Source organism: Leptonychotes weddellii, chromosome 7 (genome assembly GCF_054177405.1).
Source record: "Leptonychotes weddellii isolate Sample4059 chromosome 7, ASM5417740v2, whole genome shotgun sequence".
Lineage (NCBI taxonomy): Eukaryota > Metazoa > Chordata > Mammalia > Carnivora > Phocidae > Leptonychotes > Leptonychotes weddellii.
The window spans coordinates 80,367,593-80,378,700 of record NC_138375.1 but is presented as its reverse complement, the minus strand read 5'-3'; the positions used below and the strand labels follow the sequence as shown (position 1 = coordinate 80,378,700).

At 41.6% G+C, this 11,108-nt stretch overlaps 1 protein-coding gene and 1 long non-coding RNA gene across 3 annotated transcripts in view; one reads left to right on the top strand and one right to left on the bottom strand.

The window, feature by feature from the left end:
* The window catches only part of TMEM161B (transmembrane protein 161B), a 236,838-nt gene that overhangs the window by 105,806 nt on the left and 119,924 nt on the right, over window positions 1-11,108 (bottom strand). The gene's annotated exons all lie outside the window — the stretch shown is intronic.
* On the top strand, window positions 3,768-10,896 carry LOC115942716 (uncharacterized). Its single transcript, XR_004077307.2, has 3 exons — window positions 3,768-4,222; window positions 7,665-8,255; window positions 10,339-10,896. It is a non-coding gene; the product is annotated as an uncharacterized LOC115942716 (long non-coding RNA).

The window sequence follows — 11,108 nt, the reverse complement described above, 5'->3', positions numbered from 1 at the left end:
GGTGGCTCAGTTGGTTAAGCGACTGCCTTCGGCTCAGGTCATGATCCTGGAGTCCCTGGATCGAGTCCCGCATCGGGCTCCCTGCTCAGCAGGGAGCCTGCTTCTGCCTCTGACCCTCCCCCCTCTCATGTGCTCTCTCTCTCTCATTCTCTCTGTCTCAAATAAATAAATAAAATCTTTAAAAAAAAAAAAAAAAAGACAAAGCCAGCCAGAATGTCAGGGTAAGTAGAATTCTTACTTGACAAAAAAAAAATGTAGTTCTCTCCATAAGGAATTTCAGTCTCAATCTCTAGGTTTCTATTGGCATCCTCCTGTTGTGATTGAAAAGTTCCTGCCATCAAAAATACTTAAAGATGGTGACCCAATCTCTCAGTTTTTTTGACAATGTTATGAATACTGACTGTTTACTCAATTAGGAATGAGACATTGCCCACAAAATAAAAGATGACAATTTAAAAGAGCGAAGTGTAAATCCACATCTGTTTTTTATGATACAAAAAAGATTATTTTTAAATCATCAACATTTTATTCTTCCTAGCTGCCTCTGTGTGTGTGTGTGTGTCTGTGTGTCTGTGTGTATCTTTGTAAATTGTCCTTCCCCATTGTGGCATCATTTTAAGCTAAGATTTTTCAAATATATTACTTTAACTGCTGCTGTTTTGTTTTATGTATTTTAATTGAAGTTTTAAATTTTGTGCTTACACCCCATGGAGTAATAACCACAAAGGGTACAATTTTATTAATTGAAAAAATAAATTTGAAGCAATGCCCTAAATAAGTTAAACCATTAGGTTATAGATGGACTTCTAAAAGATATATGGATATAAATGTGTTAGTGCTTGTGTGCCTTATGTACATGTGAATCATTTTATATAAGGACAAATAGAATGGTAAAATTAAAATCTAAATTACTTGTATAAAAATACTGTATTCTTGAACTACTTAAGTTATAATGTGTTTCTAAAGGGAGGATTTCGTGAAGATTATAACATCCCTGTCTGTTCGCAACCACTGAGTAACCACTGTGTCAATACTATGCTATGCACTAGGAAAAAAAAAAAAAAATGATCCCCCAAAATAATTTGCCCTCAAAGAGTTTGCCATCAAAAGACAGACACACAAACAGTTGCAAAACAATGTGAAAACGGCCAAAGCATGGCTAGATATGGAGTTCTATAGGAATAGATATGAAGGAACCCCAAGCTGGGACTTGCCAAATAGGCAGGCATCATCCAGGAAAGTAAAAGCTGTAGTGTCATCCCAGAGGGAGAGTGCAAGTGTGCAGAGTGCAGAGCAAGGCACCATTCAGGTAAAGTGGGGGGAAAATGAGAGATGGAGGGGGGAAGAAGGAGCTGGAAAGGTAGGAGGGACCAGACTGTGAAAGACCCTGTATGCCATGCTAAGGGGCTTGGACAGCAGGCCATGGGAAATAGAGGATTAGAGGATTTTATAAAATTGACTAATAAAATCAAATCCACATTTTAGAGAAATCATCACGATATGAAGGATGAACTGCAAGGGGACAAGAATAGAGGGTGAGGAGTCTTTGCACTACCCAAGAGAGAAATGATAAGGGCCTGAACTAAGGTACTAGCAGAGAGGCTGGAGGGCAAATTTAGACTAAATCTTAGAGGTGGAATTGGTAGGAACTGGTGAGTGATCAGATGAAAGGCAAGAAGAAAAAGGAGGAAGACCGTGACGGTTCCTACTTGGGTGCCCATAGAGATGGTAGTTCCATTTGCTGAGATAGGAAATAAAGAGAGAAGAGAAGTTGGCGGATAAGAGGAAATCTTAAGAAATTCACTTTTAGACCAGTTCTGTTTAATGTGGTAACATCATAACCAGGTAGAGATTTCAGGAGATATTTAGCTCTGTGTGTTCAAACCATGGTCTGCCTCTGACCTGTCTCATTTCCTCCCATTTTACCTATATTCCAGTCACACTAACCTTCCATTTTTTATCATTGGGACATTCCATGTTCATTTCTGCTTTAGGGCCATTGGGCTTCTTGTTCCTTACTGGAGACCTTGTATGACTGATTCCCTCACTTCATCCAAGTTTCTATTCAAAGGGCTGTCGAGAAGACTTTCCTTGCTACCTCATATGAAATAACCTCCAAACCCTACGTCACTCGGTAGCCCCAGAGCCTGTATTTTTTTCTTTATAACATGTGTCACTGCCTGAAATTACATCATGCATTCATTTGCATTTTCGCTTAACTGTTTGCCTTAATAGAATGTTTCATATGGCATCAGTCTTACCTGACATATTCTTTTCTATATCCTCAGTGCCTAGAAAAGCTCCTGCACATAGTCAGGGCTCAATAGGCAGCATCAAGGGCCCACCTAAAAATGAGGGTCACAAGGTTGTAGTGGCACCAACTTTGGTAGTTCCCTGATACTATCAGCAGTCAGCAGTTTAGACACGAAGAAGGTGAGCTGGACTGACCCAAAGCATGTAAGGTGACAAAATATCTATGTGAGAGAAAGGAGAGAGATGGCAAAAAAAGAAAAAAGAAAAAAAGAAATGGTATCCAGTCTAGATAAGAAGGGAAGTATTTAGGACTCAATTTGGCATAGGGGAGAAAAGGAATCGTTTGGCTCATGATATTGAATATCAGAAGAATAAGTATCTCTTTAAGTATATCTGATTTCATTTGCTTGAACTGGAACCTAACTTGGTCTCTTAGCTCTGCTTTTCTATCTGTGTGGGCAGAAATGACTAGATTGCTCATCATTGATGACCATCAATCATCCATCATGCTCAAGAGTGTTAGATAGGAATGCTCTACCCCATTCTGATTTCCATGAGGAAGTTTCCCCAAGTATTAAACCTTTTTGCCCCACCTTGCTTTCTCATCAGATAGAGACACTTACCTGTATGCAGGTACAGGGAGAAGCCAGAGACATGTGTAGATCTTGTCTACCATAGGAAGCTAGCGTTCTGCTCTGCTCCTCCATGCTGGAAGTTGTACAGGGGCAGGACCCCACATGGGAAGGCCTGTGCTGACCCGGGGCTGCCCTTGGCTGGATGAGCAGATCTAACTCTGCAATTTGATAACAGGAATCCTATGATTGCCCACATTCTCCAACATCAGCTTTACTGGTAATAAAGGGGACACCCAGGGACACTATCTGACTATCTCTTGTTTTATCTCTCAAACAATTCCATACTCAGGCAGGGATAAAGTATTATATGCAAATCCCAAAAAGGATTTTAAATAAAAGGTATTTCAGGAGACCAGAACCTAAAGCAGCTTGCTTTAAGACAAAATTCTATGCGTGAGCTATTTTCTTTATTGATTCAGATATTTAAAATATGGATAAAATAAAGACAAATGAAATACAGATCTTAATTCACCTGCATGGAAAGGAATCACAGAATTCAAGGACATTACATGAAATATGGCTCTTTCACATAACCCGTTAACTACTCTCCAAATACATTCAATCTATCGGTATTAACATCCAAAACTACCTGTTACATTAAAACTTAAATAATTAGAATAGATGAAAAACATCTTTACCTTTAATATTACTTTTACTTCTTTCTGGAGAAGGGGGAAGAAACTATTCTCCAACCAGCTAACATTTATTTCTCCAGTACACCCACCAAACATCAACCGAACATCTACCTACAAATGGCAAGACACTATCTATAAACACTATGTACATAAACCATCATGGTTTCTCCTTTCAAGGAACACACAATAAAACTGGGGAGATGGTACCTATGTACAAGTACCTAGTATTTGCTAAGGTAGTATTTGCTAAGTACCCATAACAGATAATAAAAGTCACATGGACATTTACAACAAATCACGACCTCTGTCAGAGGAGAAAAGCCTCTCCACAGAGGAGGAAGTAAATTAGGTGGCATTTTCAGTGGAGATAACAGAGGAAGGTATAAAAGGAAGAGCAAATGCATGGATTTTGGAAAGCACAATGCGAAGAGCTTTTGGGGAGAAACGAGAGATGAAACTGAAAAGGTATTTTGGGGCCATATCTGGAGCGGGCCTTGAATCTCAACGACAGTTAAAAATGTTTGAAAAAACTGCTGTGTGGGATGTGCAGTGAGTCAGCAAGAGATGAATAAAAGAAGTGCTGAGCAGAAATGACGGTTTGGTTAAAGTGAACAAGCACAAATGTGTGGCAGACTCAATCAGCACAGCTTTCTCCAGCAGCACTCGGCAGCCCAGCAAGGAAGCGACTGGAAGTTCAAGGTCAGTGGGGAATTTTAGGGAAAAAACAAAGGCGCTGCTGAGTTGGCTGGCCCTGGAAAGCAGGATAGGCAGGACAGAAAGGATGTCAGAAAGGACGGAGAAGAGCTGAGGCAGGGGTGTGATGAAAGTGAAGACAGGGTCGGTCTGAGCAACAAATTTAGAATGACTGACATTAAAGAGATTTGGTAAGAGACTGGATACTCACAGTTAGAGACTGTGCAGATAGATGATGAGACCCGAGGATGGAGTGGAGGTGGGGATCATTGGTGTGAGGGAACTAAGAAACCGTGGAGTCACTGACGTGGCAACAGAGAAAGTACTGGGGGCCTGAGTATCCCATAGCAGCTCCATGGAGGAGGGTGGCATGCGACAGCTGTAAAGAGGACAGATTACTGAATTCCAACCGCCAGAACAATAATCTAGAATTGGCAATGGTAGGGGCGCCTGGGTGGCTCAGTTGGTTAAGCGACTGCCTTTGGCTCAGGTCATGATCCTGGAGTCCCGGGATGGAGTCCCGCATCGGGCTCCCTGCTCAGCAGGGAGTCTGCTTCTCCCTCTGACCCTCCTCCCCCTCATGCTCTCTGTCTCTCATTCTCTCTCTCTCAAATAAATCAATAAAATCTTTAAAAAAAATAAAAAACAATAGAATTGGCAATGGTGAACAAAGAATGTTGACCCTTTTCTTTGTCCTCTGTGTTAGTGATAAAGGAAGGGGAAAAGAAGAAGTCTGTGCTGGAAGGGAGTTCATATAAAATAACATCATTAATGAGAAAGCCAGGTTCACTTATAGAAGAGAGGTAGAAAGAGCAATGGAGAGAAAGAGATAGAAAACCGAAAATTTTCATAAAAATAGGGAAGAAATCATAGAGCATACCCATAGAACCTGCTGCCACAAAAAGACAAAGGCCCCCTCTAGGACTCATAAGGGTTATTCACAAATATTCTGATTCACACAGCCAACATAAACATGGACTTGCTCTGGCCAATTAAACGTGATCAAGTGACTTGTGTCACTTCCGGTAGAAGTTCTGTGAGCTGGTACACAATTCCCCACAGTCTCTTGACCTCAGGCAATCTGGAGGCATGAGTCATAACGGAGCTCTAGTATGGGGGTCCTTGAGAAGCAGAGCACCTTGCCAACTTACCAGACACATGTGACTTGAGTGAAAAATAAATATTTATTGATTTGAGCCCCTGAGATTTGAGGGATGGTTTGTTACTACACCCTAACCTGTCCTGAGTAATACTCTAGTTACTCTAGAGTTACTCTAGTTACTCAAGTAACTAGAACTAAGAAGCTTTTTTAGAAAGTTCTTGAGATTCTACTCATGATTCTCAGAAAATATATCCGTATTTATAAATTACAAAATGTTCGTCAAAATAGAAAGAACTCTGTGAGTTTAGGCAAGAATACTCCAAGATTAGCATACCCTAGTGTTCACTGATAATTCAGGATCAGCAGCAGCCCTTGGGACCCATAGTCTCCTTCTCCAACCCCACTGCTACCCAATCTACTAGCATCACTAAGCCAATGCTACAGGCTCCAGGGAGAATGCAGGTGAAAGGGGCCACTCTCGGGGAACGACCCGGTCTGAGCTGCAGATGGAGGAGACGGCAGAGGGGAACAGTTTGTACCTGGAGAGTGTGCAAGGGAATAGGTGAGAAGTTAGCAAGATACTGATACAGAGGCTCACTAGACATAGAATCTAGAATCTCAGAGTCAGAAAGGTAAGCAGGACTCATGTAACCAATATTTGACAGTTTGGCGATGATCAGAAGGCAGAATTTACTGACTGGAGGTTTTAGGAGCTAATAGAATGGACCAACTCCAATATTAGATGGGAAATCTGTTTATTTTAGTTTTTGTTTCTATCTTTATTTACTTTTCACAGACTGGGAGATATGGTGAGTAGGATTTGGTATACTCTGGGATGATTCCAGTTACATCTGCCAACACCTATAGAAAATTCATCAATTCACAACATTTTGATTTTTTAAAATAGTCTGGCAGTGATGATACCACATGAAAGAGCTTGTCTCCTGAATCAAATAAGTATCGATTATATATATATATAAAATCAACTTTCTTAGACCTGCTCCAGTTTCTAGGCCCATGGTCCCTGGTTGTGATGGCACAGATGTTTGGTGAGGTGCCAGTTGCCACCTGTCATGGGATGAGTCCAGCGGGAAGTGGCAGACCCAAGCAGGACAGTCTCACTCAGAGCTGTCATTTATGGCTTATAATATATGGTACACTAATGACTTCATGACACTATTATTCCTTTGCTTAGCTTCTCAAAGGACACCTGGCTCCACCGAACAACTAGCTTATTTTGTCACACTGTAGGTCATCCCGACCTTTAGAAACAGAACTGAAGAGAGGAGGGAGCACCATGCAACTGTCACACCATTAGTCCCAGCCCTAGAAACTCAATGCTACTGAAGTTCAGAGATGCAGAAGAGACTGCTGGGAAGGCTGGCTGCCTTCTTAGTTCTGACAAGGATAATTCCAGAGCCTATGGCTTCTAGTAGTAAGGCTTCAAACTGGCAGCATTTAGATGTATGCATTTTTTTGACAGTTTTCTTTAGGTTACACTAAAGGCTCTCAGGAGTTAACACTATAGGGCCACAGTCTAGCAGATAAAATGAGACTCATTTGTTCATTTTAGTGAGATGTGCATCAGTGAAGAAAAAAGGAGGTAGAGAAAATTTTGCATTTAAAGATCCTGAATGAGCATCACATATCTGTTATTGTTACCATTAGATTATTTTCCATTTATTTAGCATTTTCAAAGCCAAACGCTATACCACAGGCCTTCCTTTGTTGACTTTACATCTTCTCTCTCTTTTTTTTTAAAGATTTTCTTTATTTATTTGACAGAGAGAGAGATAGCGAGAGCAGGAACACAAGCAGGGGGAGTGGGAGAGGGAGAAGCAGGGCTCCCCGCAGAGCAGGGAGCCCGATGCGGGGCTCGATCCCAGGACCCCGGGATCACGACCTGAGCCGAAGGCAGACGCTTAACGACTGAGCCACCCAGGTGCCCACATCTTCTCTTTTTTATAAATGAGTGGGGTCTGCCATCTTAACTATATTGAGTATTTCCACTCCCTTTTCATTTAAATTATGTTTAAGCCAGGCATAAGGTACTACTTGCATTTAAACAAATTAGATCAATGGAGTTTTGATAACTCAGCCAGTTTTATTCAGAATAGGCCTAAATCAGACATGTGTGCTGCCAACTCCGAAAGGAGTTTTATTTGGAAGTTATGGCTTTGGACAGATAAGATTTTTTTCCAACTCATACATAATAACTTGCTTTTGACATACGATCACTTGTTACATGCATTTTTGTAATATAAAACCTGGGCTATGGTTAAGTTTTGCCCAGGTAAAAAATTACAGAACTCTGCACACAATATGGAATCTTTTCTCTTTTATTAGCAGTTCAAGGTACATACCAGGAGGAATTTGGGCATGCAACCGAAGCAGTAATTCCAGCTCTGCCACAAAAATAAGGAAGAAAGGATACCCAGCAGTTCTAGGACATAACTGTGCAGAAGAGCACCCATGTTCCACGTGCTTCCGTGTGGAAACACAACCACGTTGCTTACCTTCCTCCTTGTGCTGCATTCAAATAAATATTTTCTAAGGAACATTTGAAAATTAAACCCTACATGAATTTGAGGAAGGTGGACAACTCCTGTAGCTGGTTCTGATTCTAGGCTTTATGGGCCATCAAGGTCTATTGAGAAAGAAAATCACTCATTTTAAGAGTGAAGGGCCCTGATCCTAGCCTCGAGGAAGAGGGCCTGGTGCCCAGGAGGCCAGTGAGGGGAATTGAACAGCCTCTGCTTACATGCTTGCTAGAATGCCCTGGATTGTAACGGGAGAAAAGCCTTCACCGCCAACCACCCAGGCTCAAGCCCCTCCAGCCAAACCACCGGTATCACTTTCCTGTGGCTGCCATACAAAAGCAGTGGTTTCAACAGCACAAATTGATGCCCTCGCAGTGCTGGACAGCAGAAGTCCCAAGTAAGTCTTACAGCGCTAAAATCCAGGCAGGGTTCATTTCTTCTGGAGGCACTAAAGGAAAATGTGGTCCTTGCCTTTCCCAGTCTCTAGGAGCTGTCATCCTTGTCTCATGACCCCACCTCCCATCGCCTCTTCCCTCCCTGCTCCCATTACTGCATTACCTTCCACCTTTGACCTTCTACCCTCCCTGTTATAAGGAGCCTTGTGATTATATTTAGGACCCATTTGGCTAATCCAGCATAACCTCCCCATCACAAGATCTTTAACCCCTTCACATCATACAAAGCCTCCTTTGCAACACACATGGGTTCCAGGGATTAGGATGCCCTTATCTTTGGGAGGCCATTTTTCAGCCCACCACACCTCCCATGTGGGTGCTCCATCCTCTGGTGCTGGAGGACACTGCACCCTCTCTTACCCACTCCCTCTCCCAGCGACGGCCCTGCTGAAGTGACGTCTGCGGTTGTTTCTTCAAATAATCCCCCACCGCTACCCCCACGTACACAAAATGCTCTGAGGTACTCACAAACTCAAAATGCAGGAAACTAGGACATATAACAGAGGGGTAGAAGAGAAGCTATTCCCCTGTATTTGGCCAAGAACCAGGGAACGCAAAACACAACAAGCTGAAGATCCTTGAGCAGGGACAACAGTGAATGACCTCACTGATGTTGGGGGGGGGGAGTCAATTTCAATCCCCTTGAATCTCAGGAACGATGTCCCATGATGAGGGTGAGTGTGAATGGTAGTGACATTATTATAAGAGAAATATCCTAGTGTACATTCTAATGTCCATTAGTTTGTGATTGATTTAAATACTTGCAAATTATTTAACTGGAATACTGCGTGTTCTCCAGAGGGAGGAAAATAGTTTTTTTTCCTATAGCTGGTTATAGAAAAACTAAGCCATTTAATGCCCACCCAGACCAGTTCGTGGCATTGTAGCTTATTAGGTTTGGTTGGCCCAGCAGCAGGGTAAAGCTATTCACAGATTTCCTCGGTATCTGATCCGTTTCTGGCCGGGATAGCAGCACCTTGTTCCTTACCGTGGAGGGGTATAAATCTGAAGCACGAATGAGCTACCATTCCAATAAGACCAGATCCTTTAAAAGCTCAACACTCGAGAAAGATGTGGAAAAGGTTATGTTTGAAGACAACACACAGCACAGGCATCTTACAGTAAATTTTATTAGGTTTTTAAAGAGAATTATAGATGATAGTGGATCTGTGGCATAATGGATAGTCCCAGAGGAACTACAAAGCTGTGATGCACATGAAGGGTTCCAGTAATGTTGTAAACAGCGAAGTGTAGGCCCAGCCGTTTATGAATAGCCAGTGTACTCAAAGAAGAAATTCAGCTTCATATTAAAGTTGATATAATCTAGTGGTATTTAATTCTCAGTAATGATTTTTATTGATTTCCATATTTTAGTAATGCAAGGAAATAAAATGCCTTAGAACCTCAGAGACGCTATTATGGAAAGAAAAGTATTTTTATTCTTATAACTAGGCTATTGTGATAGCTTTTCATTCATTCCCTCGTTCATCTATTCATTCAACAAATCTTTCCTTTGTACCTCATCTCATGATTGATATTGTGGGGACATAAATAATGATAATCATTTAATCATCTTTAGGTTTACAATTTACATGGCACTTTTCCAGATGCTATTCCATTTAATAGCTCTAAAATAGGTATTTTTTTCCCATTGCCTTATGGATGGGGAAACAAAAAGCTTAAACAGTCAACTATCTTCTCAAAGGTCACACAGTCTTAGGGAACTGGCAGAGTTATAAGTTAATCCCAGTTATTCTGCCTCCAGACCCACCAAACTACGTCATGATTTGCTCCCTGCCTTCTGAAATCTTACTGTCTTCAAGGGGTCTTACACATAAATAATCATAATACAAGTAAGAGGTTGTCTATACCATAAAATCAAGAATCTGCAAGTATTTTCTCAGGCTCCTGGCAGACTCATAAATCACACTGAGTGGAGAGTTACCCCTTTCCTATGCCTCTCCTCAAACCAAAAGTTAACTACCTTTTCAACTTTCATCTAAAGTTTTATCTCTCGATTAACAGCCATTTTCCACAATGGAGCACAGCTTCTAATGAGTTCACAAAACTTACTGCCTATATTACAACAAGAAAGAACAGTGAAGCCTTGCTGAGGTCTAGATACTCGGCCGAGCATGACTCATTTCCCGTGAGAAAATTCACTACTGCACTCCCACTTTGCGGCATTCAAGATTTGGATTGCACCTCAGCAATGTTCAAAACGCCTTTGAATTGGGCTTTTATGGGCTTTTGTGAGTAATCAAAACTTAAAATGTTAAGTCCATGAGTGGTCAGGTTCTACAGTGGACAGAAAAGTGTTGAGGAAGTTGAAAGAAAAGAGAAATCCCAGCTGATGGAGGAAAACCAAGCCGGCTTCGTGCAGAAGACAGCCATAGGGCTGAGCGCTGGTGTCTAAGCCAGCCTTTTCTAAGTCGGTGGGACTGCAGAAAAGATTCCAAGAGGAGGAAATGCCATGAGCTGAGGTGCGAACACAGGGACGAGCTGGGTCTGTTCAGGATGCACCAAATAGCCATAGGAGAATAAAGTAGAAGAAAGAAGGAGCTGGATTATATACTATACTCGCTGGTAATAAAGTTACTGAAAGTTTAAGACCAGGGTGATGACATTTTCTTTAGAAATGTACTCAGGGAAGCACATTTGGCAAAAATGCAGAATGGATTTAAATACCTACCTGAGAGTTTTCCCAACCTCCCTCTTTCTCCCTAACAAATATAGAGACCAAAAATAGCAGATATTCACTTACCTGGTTATACTTGCACTAGGGCAGAGGAAAG